General features: G+C 30.9%; 1 pseudogene; it reads right to left on the reverse strand.

Moving 5' to 3' along the window:
• Window positions 1–8,364: 8,364 nt before the first annotated feature.
• On the reverse strand, window positions 8,365–16,510 carry LOC110625672 (annotated as a pseudogene).
• Between the last annotated feature and the right edge of the window lie 1,369 nt (window positions 16,511–17,879).

The raw sequence follows: 17,879 nt of genomic DNA on the forward strand, positions 1-17,879 counted from the left end.
AAATATAAGACCTAATTAATATATTTTTAGAATAAAAAATTAAATAATTAATTTCATTAGCACATATTGAATTTGTAATTTTTCTGAATAAATAATAAGAATCGCGAACTTAGGAAGTGTGCTTTAATAATATTGTTTGCTTTGTTTATATTTATGAACTCCTATTTTGTTAATATTTTCTTTAAAAAAATTAACAAAAATACCATATTATTACTAAATAAAATTTAAAAATTAGATATACTTTTTTTCCTTTCCTGTGATATTGGTGGTATTGTTTTGTAGGTTTGAGACTGAATCGGTGTTGTACTATACCTGGGTTCTTAATCAGCCAAGCTGGGTTCGAAAATGGCTTGCAATAAAGGCGCAATTGGGTCGTCTTAGAGCACACCTTCATCGCCTCGTCTTGTCTTTTTGAAGCCTCCTTGGCCGCGGAGTTGTTTGGATTTAGCTCTCCGATAGCCTGCATGTGCTTCTCTCTTCGTGTTTTTCCTCTTCTCCCTCTGTGGCTAGGTTGCTTGAATTTTATGGGTGTTTTCTTCCCCTCTCCTCAGTGCTTCAGTAGGTTCCAGAGCCTATACAGGTAGTTGTAGTGAGGTTGTCATTCTTATCAGCCCAAGAGGCATTGTAAGAGCTCAGGTAGTAGGTTCGGATCTTTCAACAGGTCATAAACTTGGATTGGGTTTTAGGATTCCAGATACTTTGGACTTTTTTGTTCCTTTCTTTATGTGTTTGGGTCTTGATTCTGCTTTTTGATTAATCAGACTTTGGGCTTATCTTTAAAATTTCAATGAGTTTCAATGAACTCCGTAACATTTTGCAAAATGAATTGAACCAAGCATTACATTAGACTTAGATTGTTTCTTTTTGAGTTTGGAGCGAGTTGTTGTTAGTATCGATCTCAGTGTGGGCTTAAAGTGCAGCTCTTTTGTCTCTTTTCTTATTCTTTTTCTAATAACGCTCATGCTTACTTAAACAAAAAAATAAAATAAAATAAAATAAAATAAAACTGAACCAATATAAATATAATGTTATTAAATTCTATTGGTGAATGGCTTAGTGGAGGCATCTCAATCTTACACCTCTAAAGATCTTTGTTTTGAATATCAAGAGTGTATATTTTTTTTAATTTAATAACAAAATATCTTAGCAGTCCATTTTGATAGAAAGCATCCTAACCATTCAACAAAATGGTATAAATACATAACATTGAGAAAACTCTGGCCTTCTTTCTTCTCCTTTCTAAACTCTCTCTTTCATTCACACTCAGAGAGAAAAAAACCAATAGCCTTTGTGCTCTCCTTCTCCTTGCTTTCATTGTCGTTGCGGCTATTGTGCTCATCGTCTTCGTCGGGAGTTGCTCAGCCAAACAGAAATCAATCATAGCCCGTCTTTCAGTTCTTCTTCCTCTTCATTTATGATTTCAGATTAGTAAAGTTATAAATGAGTTTTTGAGTTGTTCGCTTTTCTATGTTCGTAGTTTCTGATTTGTAATAAAGTTACTGAGTTTTTGTTGGATTTGCAATAATGATTCGTAATAAAGTTATTGAGTTTTTGTTGGATTTGCAATAAAGATATTAGATTTTGTAATAATTGCTTTGTTTTAGTTTAGATCATGTAAATTTTCTAATTCTGTAATTCCATATTTGTTTTTGTTATTAACTGCTGGATGTGATTTATGAATGGGATTTGTTAATTTCTTGTCATCTTGTACTTCTATTTTTTTTAACCTGTAATTCTATATATTGCTGGATATTTCTGAACAGGAGTTTTTAATATCAAGAATATTTTTTATTCGAGTACAGTGATTGTGCAGCGGAAAAAAGAATAATTCAACTGAATCGATTTTGTGAGTTTAATTTAATTCGATAATTTTTTTTAATTGATATGGTTTGATTTTATATTTTTAATAAATTTAATTTGTAATTTTTTTATTCGAATTAATTTTAAATCGAAATGGTTGACTACTGATATAAAAAACATCAAGTTGGGATATTGTTGATTTTTATGTAAGAAGAAGGATGTTGGTGCCGATTACCTATCCTTCTCCATTTAATCTTTACTTCAATGGATCCTTTATCAAGATTTGCTATTCTTCCTCATTTTATCTGCTACAAAATTACCAATAGAAATTATATAAAAATTCACTTTCAGATTTGAAATCCATTGCTAATGAATTTCAAAATTTATAAATAAAGTATAAATATATAAAATAATTAGTGTTAAATTCGTTAGTAAATTTATTGGTAGTTCACTGACGAATTTTAATTTGTTAATAAATTTTAAAAAGTAATTAAATTATTAAGGAATTCTAAATCTATTGATAATTTGTCAAAAAATTTATTAATGAAATTAGAAATAAATTATTAAATTTTATCATTAAATTAATAATTAAAAAAGTATTAAATTTAATGATATATGCTATCCATTAATAAATTCGTTGATAAATTTAAAATAAAATTTCACATAAATTTTATGCATTTTTTTTAAATTTATATTTTCCGGTTACGAATGTATTTATTAACGGATTTTAAATTCGTTAATTATTTTTAAAGAAAAAAGTTTCACTTGTTTTTTTTCAAAATTTATTAATAGATTGTGAATTTATTACTAATTTTTTTGTAATTCGTATTATAAATATAACATTACCTACTCTTCTTTTATCATTTTTTCTTTTTTTATTTTCTTTTCCTTTTTTCATTTTCTTTTTCTATCATTTACTTTCTCTTTTTTATTAATTTCTTTCATTCTACTTTTTTATCTCATATTTTTTTTCCTCTCATTTTTTAAAGAAAGATTTATAATTTAATTCACGAATATTGTCATTATTAACAAGTCAGTCCCTGTATTTTTAGAAATTTATTAAAACATCCTTATCTTTTCTTTTTATAAATGAAATAGTCATCTCATTAATTTTTGCCATTAAAAATATAGTAAAATACTAAATTACCCCTTCTTTTCCTCCTCCTCCTCCTTTTCTTCTTTATATATTCTTTCTCTTCTTCTTCTTCTTCTCTTTCATCATCATTATCATCTTTTTTTTTTTTTCTTCTTTTTTTAGGAGGAGGAGAGAAGAAAGAGGATTTTTAGAAATTTATTAAAACGTCCTTATCTTTTCTTTTCATAAATGAAATAGTCATCTCATCGATTTTTGCCATTAAAAATATAGTAAAATACCAAATTACCCTTCTTTTCCTCCTCCTCCTTCTTCTTCTTCATCTATTCTTTCTCATCTTCTTCTTCTTCTCTTTCATCATCATCATCTTCTTTTTTTTTTCTTCTTTTTTTAGGAGGAGGAGGAGGAGAAAGAGGAGGGACTATTTCATTGACGGAAAGAATCGATAAAAACGTTTTAATAGATGTGAGAAAAGATAGAGACTATTTCGTTGACGAAAAGAAATAATAAGGACATTTTAATAGATTTATGAAAATATAGAGATGGACGATTTCGTTGACGGAAAGAAACGATAAGAACTTTTTAATAGATATGAGAAAAGATATGGACTATTTCATTGACGGAAAGAAATGATAAGAACATTTTAATAAATATGAAAAAAAATAAGAACGTTTTAATAGATTTTTGAAAATGTAAGGACTGACTTGTTAATAATAACAATATCCAAGGACTAAATAAGAGGTTTTATTTGAGGGTAAAGTTGTATTTTAAAAATTTTCTCCCTCATACTTTATCTAATTTTAATGGAAAAGAGAACGGAAAGACTATTTTATTTACGGAAAAAAAAGATAAAAATATTTTAATAGGTTTCTAAAAATATAAAAATTGACTTATTATTAATAGCAATACCCAAATACTAAATTGTAAATCTTTTTTATAAAATTATTTTCCTTTCGTCTCTTATATTTTTTTCTTTCATTCTCTTTCTTCTTCTATTATTTTCTTCATTTTTCTTCATAATTTACATTCATATTAGTTTCTCGAATTTATATTATTTTTTCTTTAATCATTTATTCTCTTTTTTTATCATTTCCCTGACCATCTTTTACTCTAGTCTCGTTCTCTCTTATTTTCTATAATTTTTATTTTTCTATCATTTTTTTTCTTTTCTTTATCATTTTATATCATTTACTTTTCTTTTATTTACATTTTCTGTATTTATAATAATTATTGAACATAAATTAAAAATGTAATAACAATAATAATATAATTTTAAATTTTATTGAATTAATAAAAAATAATATTAATAATAAAATTTTTTATTTAATCAAAATAATTATTATTTTTAAATTATTTAAATTCCCAATAAATTTATTAATAAATTGCAATCCGTTGATAATTTATTAACAGAATTATCAATGAATTTCATATCCACTAATAAATTATTTTTTCTTAATTTATTAACGGATTTAAAATTGCTTAGTAATAATAATGAAAATTTTATTAATAAATCTGTTAGTATTACTAAGCAACTTAAAAACTGTTGGTAAAAATTTATTAACGAGCTTTTTAATGAGTGATTGTAATATGTTAATAATTCATTAATAATTTATTTACCAATAAATTTTTATTAGATTATCAATGAAAAAATTCATTTATAATCCAAAAATTTCTAGTAGAGATTTGATTTCAATGTTGCTATTGTTGATTTGCTATTAGTCCAGTTGCAGTTTTTATTTCTTCTGCTCGTGGATGATCGGTAGCATTTGATGAAATAAGTAGAATAATCCTGGTTATTGGAGCCATATGTCTCTCACCTCTTCTTTGGTTATTGGGCATATAAATCTCACCTCTTATTCGAGACAATGTCTTAATATAAACTGTTAACAGGAATGAATACAGTGCATCATTATTTTGTTTACCGTAACACATTCTTCACTAATGTTGATGAGATTGTATTTATTTGTAGGCTGAGTTTAGAGCAATTCATTGATGTCCATGAGCAAGAAGGAAGCTACCCTGGAGGAATTCACCTAGAGATGACTAGCCAAAATGTTACCGAGTGCATTGGTGGGTCTAGAACAATAACTTTTGATGACTTGGGCTCATGCTATCAAACACACTGAAGAGACAGAAGGAGAAACATGCCTTTTGCCTTCTATTCAGGATGTAATGAGATTTACAAGAGAAAGTTATCTGAAATCTGTCTTAATGGAACACCCCTCACGTGGAGTATAACATGTGCTCAGACTCATAAAAAGACAATTATACCCATGAGACAACAAAGGATATAACAAAACAATACAGCAACAAAATAATATGATTTTTATGATTATTTTGCATTCTCTACACGCCCCCTGCAAGTTGGAACTGGGATGGAGACCAGGGGCAACTTGGAACAAAGGCGGTGATGCTGATTAGAAGATAAGGGCTTGGTGAGCAGGTCTGCAAGTTGAGCAGTAGTGGAAACATGCAAAGGGTGGATGAAGCTCCGCTGAAGCTACTCACGGACAATATAGCAATCAATCGAAATGTGTTTTGTACGTTCGTAAAAAATCGGATTAGCGGCAATGTGCAAGGCAGCCTTGTTGTCGCAGTGGAGAGGGATTGGCAGCTGAGTAGGTACCTGCAAGTCTTGAAGAATATAAGAAATCCACAATAATTCACAAACAGTACTAGTCATGGCACGATATTCCGCCTCAGCGGATGATTTTGAGACAGTGGGCTGTTTCTTGGTTTTCCAGGAAATCAATGAGGAACCAAAAAAGATGCAGAATCCAGTGAGAGATTTGCGCGAAAAGGGGCAGGAGGCCCAATCAGAGTCACAGTAAGCTGTGAGAGGCATGGTGGCAGTAACAGGGAAGCATAGCCCTTGATGTAGAGTGCCTTTCAAGCCAGGCTTAATCCTTCTCAACCTATGGAGCTAGCATTTATCATTGCAGAGAGACTTAGAAAAAGAAGGATGGGAACCCGGTGCCTGCTTTCCTTAAGCCTGTAAGGTGTAACCAGAGAGCCAAGGTCTTGTATTATTTCTTAGCTCTCAGTTGTGTAAATGTATTTAATGAACAAATGTCATGCTTTGTATAGATTTCAATGCTAGTGTTGTGACCACTAGCTGCTACCACAACTATTCTTTCCAAAAATTGAAAGCAACTTTGGAGTCGCACAACACATAGCTTGCCATAACAAAGCATTTCTTGTATCTTTTTCTTTAAATTAATTTTAGCCGTGAAGGGATTTTTCTTTAACTATGCGTATGGTTGATGCAGTGCCCTCAATGGAAAATGCAAAAGCAATGTGCTAGAGAGTAATTTGGGTTGATGCAGTGCCTTCAATGCGTTTGTAGAATCTTATTAGTGGTTGATGTTCTAAAATCCAAATAAAATAGTATCTAAATTTAGTATGGGAGAATTACATATTCCTTATTTTATTCTTTTTTTCTTTATTTTCTAGTGATACATAATCACCATTATGCTATAGAGCCATGTGTCTCTATCATGCAGTCCCGTACATACGGACGTACCACATACATGCTAGTCCATGCTTGTCGGATGACCATTTAATTTCTCTCCAGCGTGCATGTTGATATGGTCGGAGCGTAATCAAACTTGTTCTCTTGCTTCCTGTCACTTTACTGGTGCTAGAGCCTCTTTTGAGGAGTTCAGTTTTTGAATCAGTCCGGCTTGCTTCAATTACAGATTGAGTAGCGCACTGATGGATTGACCTACTTGGTGAACTCTATTAAATTTTGGGCTTGTTTCCCTTCTCCGGATAGTAATTTGGATTAAAAGTTTATTTATTGATTATGCAGTATTGAAGTTTGATCAAGTTACTGTTGGGATTTTTCTAGCCGAGAAATAAAAATAAGCATACTGCTAAATTGAGAATGGATCATCAGATATGGATATCATTTTATGGGTTCTTTGTCTTTAGCAATTAATATCAATAGAGATATGTACAAACTATTAATATATTTTATTGAAATATATAATTATTATTAATTGCGAATACTTCCTCTTATTTATTATGATGTTAGTATTTAAATTTCAGCTATAATAAAAATAAAAATAATTTTTATTAGTATTTTTTATTATAATTTATATTGAAATGATTGGTTATTAAAAATTACTAATATAATTAAAAATAAAATATTTAAAATTATAAATAAATTTTCAAATAAATAAAATATTTGTTTGTGATAGTTGAAAACAACAATAATAAATGGTCATTCTGTTTGTAATATTAATGAAATTTTTATTTATAATAAATGGTCATTATGTTTATAATATAAACGAATTATAAATGAAAATTTTCTTTGTAATAAAATATCTGTTTGTAAATTAAGATCAAAACAAAGGGAAATTATAAACGGATTTGAAATCCATATGTAATGTAAGTGAAATATCTGTTTCTAAACCTATTTATAGTACAAATGGGCTTTTGATTCATATTTTTGTTTGTAATATAAATGGAAATTCTCTTTATGATAAAGAATCCGTTTGTAAATTAAGATCAATTAACAAAAGAAATTACAAATAGATCAAGAGATTTGTAAATAAAATATTCATTTGTAAATACATTTATGGTATAAATAGGTTTTTCGATCTGTTGAAATAAAATTACAAATAAGATTTACAAAGAGCAAATTTAATCCGTCTATAAACGTAATTAAAGAGAGTTTGCTTCTTTACAATCAGAATTTTCCATTTGTAAATTCAATTTTTTTTAGTAAAAGCTATAATTTTCATAAAAAAATATATAAAATTTAATTTTAAAATTAATTACTAAAAACTTTTAATTTTAAAAAAATTTATAATAATACATTAAAATTTAAAAATTTATTAATTAAATTCTAAATTTTTTAAATTATTACTAATTTTATCATAAATTTTGTTAATGTGACAGATATATACCATAGTGATGACGTATCAAATGACATGACAATTTTATTAGTTTTTAACAATAAAGGTAATCGTAGAGTGTATTTTGAACAAATTATAAATTTTAAAGTTTAATCGACAATAAATTTAATATGGAGTGCAATTGCTATAATTTCTAAAAAAAGAATTTTTTTATTAATTTTTTAAAAAGTTATATATGTATATATTTTTTTTAAAAGTTATATTATTTTTAATAATTGAGTTGTATTATCATATGAAATTATTAATTAAAAAATGAAGTTTGATTTCAAAGCATACATTTGGATCAATTAGAGAAGAAAAAAATATTAAAAATTGCAACATAGACAATAAAATTCAACCATAATTCTTGAGTAAGGACATAGTATACTGTATCTTTTTGTGAAAAAAAGTTACCCTGAACTTTTGTGTTTTGAAGTATAATAATACAAATGGCTACATTGGATCAATTTGAGAATCTACTGATTAAACTCTTGACAACTTTTCTTCTTCTACAACTTTACCTTCGTTTTATCCGTACTATCTAGAATATATATTTCTTCTTCTTTTTGATTAATATCCCCAATCTTTCAGAGTTGATCCTTGGAAACTGCATAACAAAAAATACAGCAGATGCACAAAACTCATAATTGCAAGAAACCCATAGTAATTGTCATAATGACCCTTATTAATATTATTAGGAACCATCCATCTTTGCCTCCTTCTGAAGTAATTTGATCAACAATACTCAGAATAATGGTTGCCAACAAATTTGCCACTGTTGTTCTTAGTCCAAATAGAGCACCTGCAATATTTGAGAAGTTCTCTGGGAACTCTGAATAAAAGAATTTTGATTGACTTATAGAGTTAAATACTTCTGGTAAGCCATTCAAGTTAAACTGTGGTATGAGCCATAGTGCAGACATCTCCAGAACAACTTGAGAATTGTTTAAATAACCTTCCATGATTGCTTTTCTTCATCGAATGTTCTCAACGATTCCTACAACTGCCATAGCCATGCTAGAAAAAAGTAGACCGAAACGTATTCTTAATTTAACATCGAGTCTCATTGGCTCACATTTTATTTTTGATGCCAAGGGTAGGATTACTTTATCATATAAAAAAATTCATGCTATTATTGTTAAAACTACATCGTTTATGTTGTTTATTTTACTACTCTGTATTGTTAAACTGTGTCATTTTTATTATTGGTTCTTTTCAGATAGTGTAGGACTAATCTGTAACTTTGTGATTGGCTCTCTATACACATGACGTGCACAAGTTGTTGTCTGGTTTTGAAGGAAGCGACAAGCTTCCAGAACATTTTGTAATGTCATTTTTCTCTCTGAAATAAAATTATCTCACTTTCTCGTGTTTTTAAATATGGTATCAGAGCTAGGGTTCTAGCTCACACCGGCGTATCGCCGGTTGCATGAAGGCGATCCTTTATTCCTTTGAAAGATCTGATAATGGCGGAGCGATGAAGCAGTAGCAAGGATCAGAAGGCGACTGGACCACCCGAGAAATCGCAGATTGCGAATGTCAGAATGGAAGATATGCTGAGCCTTTAAGCCTCTGACCATCTAGTATGAGTTTAGTTTCTGCACCTCTTATAGGGTCTAATTTCAGATCTTGGAGTAGGGCTATCCCTAGGTGCCAAGATGAAATTAGGATTTGTCGAAGGCATAACTTCGGCACCTAGCAAAGATTCTAAGAGTTATGAACAGTGGAAAAGATGTGACTTCATGGTCACATCTTGGATCCTTAACTCCATCTCTAAGGAGTTGGTTGATGGCTTCATATACACTGTTTCTGCCAGAGATCTCTGGCTAGAGATCTGTGAGAGATTCGGAGAGTGCAACGAACCTATGATCTATGAGTTGCATAGGAAGATTTCTCTTATATCTTAGGAAAATGCATTTGTGTCACCCTACTTTACTAAGTTGAAGAGATTATGGGATGAACTTGGGTCTGTAGAAACGCTTCCAACCTGTACCCGTGGAGCGTCTAGGGCTATAGCTGACATAACCAACAGAAATAGGCTCATGCAATTCCTGATGGGTCTGAACGAGACTTTTGGGTCTGTAAGGTACCAAGTGTTGGAGATGGACCATCTGCCAACAGTAAACAAAACTTACTCTATGGTTGTAAAATTTGAATCTCAAAGGGAAATCTTAAGAGCAATGAATGACAACACTGAATCTCTTGCCCTATTAAACAAAACTCAATCTCAAAATCTGACCAGACCAAGAAGGTCTGAGAATAAGAAGGGACATTGTACCTTCTGTAACATGAATGGTCACACTCGGGAAGGGTGTTTTAAGTTGATTGGCTACCCTGATTGGTTCAAGGGTAAGAACAAGACTGGGACACAACCAGTCAAAGGTTTTAGAAGCACCAAAATTATGGCTGCTATTGAAGGAAATAAGCCAGAAGAGGATAGTCCTCTGGAATATCTGGACACGTCAAATAGCATACATGAATTGACATCTATGCTGAGTTCTTTGAAACAAAAAATGTCTCCCAACTTGCAAAGGGTAAATGAATTCTTGCCCCAAGCACATCTCATAGACCAAAACCACACTTAATGGACTTTGCAAGTAAACCTACTATATATGAGGCCTGTAATACACAAATGCACACTAACATTAGTTGGATCCTAGACACTGGAGCCATAAACCACATGTGTTCAAATAGCACTCTCTTCACTACTTTGCAATCATCACACAAGCACATATCTATATGCTTTCCAGATGGAAAAATAACTCAGGTTTCTCAATTTGGAAAGCTAAATCTTTTTAGGAAGCTAATTCTAGATGATGTCTTATATGTGCCTTATTTTCAGTATAATTTGATCTCTGTTAGTCAATTAATAAGTAGCTATGGTTACTGTATAATGATATGCCATCATTACTGCCTCATACAAGATCCACTGAATAAGAAGGTGGTGGCCATAGGCAAGAAACAGAGAGGTCTTTTCAGAATAAACTAGATGAGTTTTTCTCATTTTGATATAAGACATTGCTTACTTAAGATCATGAAATCTAATGATGGTCTTTACAACTTTGTAAATAGTACTCTCTCTCTCATGGAATCAAATAGAGACTACTCAATGCAATATGAACAAGCACATAATTGTATGGTGACAATGAATGACATCCATGATAGACTAGGACATGCATCCATTAGTAAACTCAAATACATTAAACGGATGAATGTGAACAATGAGCCTATGAAATGTTGCCCTGTAGCCCTTTAGCAAAACAGGCCAGATTACCCTTCCCCAGAAGCCACACCTTGGCTTCAAAACCTTTTGAATTAATTCACATTGATATATGGGGGACCTTATAAGACCAATTCTTTTATTGGAGCTAAATTCTTTCTCACAATTGTTGATGACTATAGTAGGGTTGTCTGGACTTTCATGATGCACTTAAAAAGTCAAGCCTTTAGTTTAACTAAACACTTCATTCATATGGTAGAGAACCAATTTGACACTATCATTAAAGTTATTAGAACAATCATACACCAAAGATCTTGTCCATACACCCCATAACAAAATGGTGTTGTGGAAAGGAAACATAGACATATTCTTGACACTGCCAGAGCACTAAAAATGCAATCACATGTTTCCATTCAATTCTGGTCAGAATGTATTCTTACTGCCACTTACCTGATAAATAGAATGCCTATGGAATACTTTGATTGGACCACTCCCTATGAGAGGCTTTATGGGACCTCACCTAACTATTCTCATTTAAGAAAGTTTGGTTGTTTATGCTTTGCAATATCTGTGGGAACGTAAAAGGATAAATTTCAAGAAAGAGCTATTAAAGCTGTAATGATAGGCTATGCTAACACACACAAAGGCTATAAATTGTATAACATGAATGATAAGTCCTTCTTTGTGAGTAGGGATGTCATTTTCTATGAAAATATCTTTCTCTTTCAAGGGACTGATATGATTGAAAGACCTGTGGTTCCTCTTCTTGTGGCTAAGGATGATCATATAGATCAAGATTCCTCTCCTTCTAGTCATACTAGTGAGGATCTTCAGAATTGCCCTCCAGTTAGAAGGATTTAAAGACCAAGAAAGGCCCCTGCCTGGATGCAAGACTATGTTAATTCTTTACAAACATCCTCCATGTCTTTTTATCCCCTGCATAAATCTTATATTTGCAATATTAACAAAATTACTGAACCTTGTACTTCTACTCAAGCATCTAAGGATGCACATTGGGTAGAGGCCATGAAGTAAGAGTTTCAGGCCTTGAAAAGTAATAACACATGAGTTCTTACTAGTCGACCTAAGGATAAGAAAGCAATAGGCTGCAAGTGGATCTATAAAGTAAAATTCAAACCGAATGGGGATGTAGAAAGGTATAAGGCCTGATTAGTAGCTAAAGACTACAACCAAATAAAGGGCCTGGATTACAAGGATAGATTCTCTCCTGTGGCCAAACTTACAACTGTGAGAATTTTTATTACTCTTGTCACTTCTAGACAGTGGCTAATTTTTCAACTAGACATCAATAATACTTTTTTGCATGGACATCTAGATGAGGAGGTGTATATGATACCTCCACAAGGCTATCACAAAGCCCAGCTATGGGAATTTTGCTTGCTAAAAAATCCTTATATGGGCTTAAACAAGCCTCCAGGCAATGGAACATTGAATTCACCAACTTTCTCAAAAGTTTAGGCTTTGTGCAATCTCCCCATGACCACTATTTATTTACACAGCATACTGGAACTTTGACTTTGGTATCACTTGTCTATGTTGATGATGTCATTCTAACTGGAAACTGTATTGATGCTATAACTGAATGCAAGCATGCTTTACATTTAAAGTTCACTATTAAAGATTTGAGACCCATGAAATATTTTTTGGGTCTAGAGATTGCTAGATCCACTCAAGCAACCTATATTAGTCAAACTAAATACATTTTAGATGTATTAAAGGATGCAGACATGTTTAATTGTAAGCCTGCCTCCTGCCCTTTACCTCAAGGTTTACACTTATCTCCTGATACAAGGGAGCCTTTTGATACACTTGATTTGTATAGAAGGCTCCTTGGTAGATTGCTTTACATTAATCTCACAATACTTGATATTTGCTTTGTTGTCCAACACTTAAGCCAGTTTTTCAGCATGCCCCAAAAGCCCCATTGGGAGGTTACTTTACATGTGCTTCGTTATCTTAAAGGGTCCTTACATCAAGGTCTCTATTTTCCAGTAAGTGCTGACATGTCACTGAATGCCTACTGTGACTCTGATTGGGCTGCTTGTACCTATTCCAAAAAGTCACTCTCTGGTTATTGTATATACCTAGGGTCCTGCCTTATCTCTTGGAAAACTAAGAAACATCTTACTGTTTTAAATCCTTGACCGAGGCTGAGTATCGTGCTATGACTAACACTGTATGTGAACTCCTCTGAATTAACTATATTTTACAGGATTTACAGGTTACTATCCCATTGCCAATCCCATTGCAATGTGACAACAAGGCCGCCATGCACATAGCTGCGAACACGATGTTTCATGAACGTACAAAGCATATCGAAATTGATTGCCACCTGGCCAGAGATCAACTTCAACAGGGATTCATATTGTCTCATTATCTCCCCACCGAAGGACAGTTGGCAGACATATTTACAAAAGCCTTGCCTGCATGTCATCATGGCAGCCTCACTCACAAGTTGAATCTTTTGCCTTTACCATCTTCAACTTAAGGAAGGGGTGTTAAAACTACATCGTTTATGTTGTTTATTTTGCAACTCTGTATTGTTAAACTGTGTCGTTTTTATTGTTGGTTCTTTTTAGCTAGTGTAGGGCTGATCTGTAACTTTGTGATTGGCTTTCTATGCACATGACGTGCAAGAGTTGTTGTCTGGTTTATAAAGAAGCGACAAGCTTCCAGAACATTTTGTAACGTCATTTTTCTCTTTGAGCTTTATCTCGCTTTCTCTCTCTCTCCCTCTCTCGTGTTTTTGAACAATTATAGAGATGACTAAGAACATAGCAAAAGAACCTGTTAGGATTTTGAAATTGGAAGTTAGGTGTCTATCTATGGAGCTAGCTTGGAGCAGTTGGATGTGTCTTGGTTAACATTTATTGAGATCATAATCCTTATAGACCATATTGGGATAACGCTGATGATAACTTTGAGTTCTTCTACTCTCTTTACTATGCAAAGACTCTATGGGTTTGATGCTGATCCATCTAGAGCTAAATCTTGTTAGGGGTTTATAATGATCCAAACCTTGTTGAAGAACCTAACAATAATAATTTTTTTATTAATACCAATATATTGGTTTCTTCAGTTACTACCTTTTAGTAATTTAATAATACCTTCTTGTGATAATTCTTGCTATCCAAATGAACTTTTCTATTCTTGTAAGCAGCCACGAGGACTTGTGCAAAGCCTGCGAGTAAATTTGTGCATTCTTTCTACTTGAAATAAAGTGGAGAAGCAACCAAGAACTAGAAAACGAACAAGAACATAAGGATTGCAGGAACCCTATGACTCTCTTTCCAATCATGGTGTTCTTGAATATAAACAATTGTTGTCATAGACATCAAAACAATAATAGTTGTGCAGGCATAATACCATTCGAAGTAGCTCTTCAACATCCCTTATTTTTTGGATTAGATCTTTTGTCTAATTGGTCATCCTCGAAATTTTACACAATTATTCATATTTTTTTACACCATATCGATTTATTTTGATTAATTCTTCTTAGTTTTATTGGATTTTTATATTTAATTATAAAATTTTTAGTTTTAGTATATTATTTGATATTTTCACTTAATTTTCAGTATTTTTATACGCTAAAACAACATAAGAAATGAATGAGACATTTTAGAGATAAATTTTGAAAAATTTAAAGAGACCAAAAGGAAACAAACAAAAACATGGGATAATCCGTATTTTTGTCTCTGTCTCATATTTTGCCTCTGTCTCATATTTTGCCTCTGGTCCACTGAACGGGAATTGAAGCCAAAAGTCATAGTGAAAAACATGGGCTTTACTCGTATTTCGCTCATTTTCATGTGTGATAACCGCTGGGCTTCATCACCTCGGTATGAGGCCAGGCCTTCAAAGGCAGTCCAGACTCAAAGCCCCGATTCAGGCTCATAGAGTAGACCGGATCATTCACAAACCCACGCCCACTCACTACAGGCTCAGCCCGGTGATGTGACGTGGGAGGGATAGTAAATCCGGTCACTTCGCAGCCTTGTCCTCACGCACGCTGGGAGAAATTAAATGGCCACCTGGCGTGGAAAGGACATCTGACGTTTTTGTACATACAGACCTACATGACAGAGGCAAGTGGCACGTAGCAGGAAGGCCGTTACACGTCACTAGCGAACAAAAGGAAAGGAATAAAAAGAGAGGAACCCTTTTCTCTCAGGAAAAACTTACTCAACTATTGAAAAACCCTATTATCTGGATCTCAGAACATCAATACGTAACGCCTGATGTTTTTTCCAGACGTCCTAATTTTATAGGTTTTCTCCTAAGGCTACAGATTAGAAGTCTTAAGAGGGTATAAATACATCATAATTGAGAGACTAAAATACTTTTTGCCTACTTTTAAACATATATACATGGTGAAAATCGCGAATACATATGCACGACAGAAATCAAAAAGAGCATAGGAAGGAAGAAGGAAGACCTAGAAAGAGAGATTTATCTAGAGTTTTTATTTCTTCTATAATTCTTTTGATTTATTGTTCCCAACTATTGTAAAATGATTTTGGATAATTTATCAATACAGTTTATTGTTGAATTCTTGAACATGAGTAACTAGATTCCTCTGACAGGAGACTTGATATAACTTGGATTATTAATTCTCTTTCATTTATTTGAATTGATTTTCTTTACCAATCTATTTTTTAATTTGTGAGATTAATACTTTTGAGTACTTATGGAATGTTTGAATGATTTTATCATGAGATTAATACTGGAATGGAACTTTTAGAACTGAATTGAGAATTGAATATCACAAGAATACTAATTAAATTGAGAATAAAGATTTGACTTGTGGAGTCTTAGACAAAATAATCATAGAGTTTGTAAAATTAGTTAAAGAATTATCAAATTATTAAAAAATAGGTAATAATTTTTAGGTAATTAAATTGGTCTTACTCGAAAGAGAGAGTCAATTACTTTAGGATTATTTACTCTGAATTTGGTAATTAAAATTGGATTGTTAATCAAATAAATGAATAAATTGAATTAGATCCGGGTAAAATCAATGTATTGTAATACTTTCAGGCATTTTGTCTTGTTAAGTATTTAATTTTATTTTCCTATTTTATTTTAAGTCTACACTCATCCTTCACAATTGGTAGTCTAAATAAAAATCAGATTTATAAATATTTTAGTATTTAATTTCCCATCCCTGTGATAATCTCCTCCTTTTTATCACTTGAAATGATTCAATACACTTTTGATATGGCACCGTTTTTATCACTTGAGATGATTTTATACACTTTTGATATCGCACCTTATGGTCAGTCAAGTTTTTTCCCCAAATGCTAGGGAATATCACCTAATGCCACAAGCTCCAAAGGAGATTAATCCCATGAAAATGACAAGCATAGGTACTTGGAATGTTGTTGGAGTTTAACATATTGTTTGGGTCATTTGGTTGCAAGGGGAAGGTCTTGAATACAAAATAATGGTGGTTAACCACATGAAGATCATATACATCTATTAATTATAAAAATAAAGAAAATATTTCCATTAATAATTATCTAGGGGAAGATGATATTATTAGTATGAATTTCAGCATTAATAGAAAATATTTTAATTGAAGACTTGTCAATTTTTGTTCTAGAAAAAAAAGTTGATATTAGTCTTGGATCAATATAGCAAAAAAAAAAAATTCTAAGATTAGGACTAACAAGCCATAATTGCTATGAGAATAGCTTTTAGTTAACCTGTACCCAGCCCAATGATAAGAAAACCAACCAAATATGAATCGCAAATTAAAACGCATACCAAAGGAAGATTGTGTTAGTAGGTTGACCATTTCTTCATCAAGTAGAATATTATGTTTGGTAGAAGTCCATGGCTTGCTACTCTCTCAAAAAATTAATTTGCTCGTTAAAATTAATTATAAACCAACATTCAAACATGAATTGCGATAAATACAAAACCGTAACATACAAAATTATAACTGAATTTATTACCAATTAAATCTTAAATTTTATATTTTATTTCGCTAGGATTAACAGAATTGCCACCTTATTAATATATCATTATCATATCATTTTGCTATATTAATAAAATTTAAGAAAAAATTAATAATAACTTAAAAGTTTATAATTTTATTGGTAAAGTTTTAAAGTTTATAATATAATTATAAATTTTATAAAATTTGAGTTTTTTGTGATTAATTCAAAAATTAAGATTTACAAGTTTCTTTATGAAAATTGTAATTTTATAATTTAAAAAATGTTAATTTCTCATACTAATTGTGTTTAAAAATTAATTTTATGGTGTTATTATTTTATCAGACAACAAATCAAGTATTTATTTTCGATACCCGATCCGATGAAATCCTAATAAAATAGATTTAGATAGTTATAATCGGGTTTGAGATGAGTTCGAGTTTAAAAAATAATATTTGTGGATTCGAATCAGGTTCGGATTTTATATATAAGGTATCTATTATTCGAATCCATTTATATAAATAATTAATTTAATATAAAAAATATATTTTTCAATAATATTTATAAATTTATATATATATTTTTATTTAAAAATTAAAATTAAAATATTTTTTAAAAATATTGAATTTTTTAAATAAAATTTTTAATGAAAAATAATTTTATATAAATTATTAATTAAAATATATAAAACTAAATAATTTTTATTCGGATAATAATAATAATTAAGTCAAGAACGGATTCGAATATTGATAATATAAATGAAATTTGGATTGAGATAATTTAATTTTTGCTGTATTACTATATGTTACTATTCTTAAGAAAAAACTTTATTGTATTTTTAGTTATAAAATATTAAAAATTAATTTAAAATTATATTTTACATAATTTAGTTCTAAAAATTATAA

This window comes from Manihot esculenta, chromosome 11, assembly GCF_001659605.2.
Source record: "Manihot esculenta cultivar AM560-2 chromosome 11, M.esculenta_v8, whole genome shotgun sequence".
NCBI lineage: Eukaryota > Viridiplantae > Streptophyta > Magnoliopsida > Malpighiales > Euphorbiaceae > Manihot > Manihot esculenta.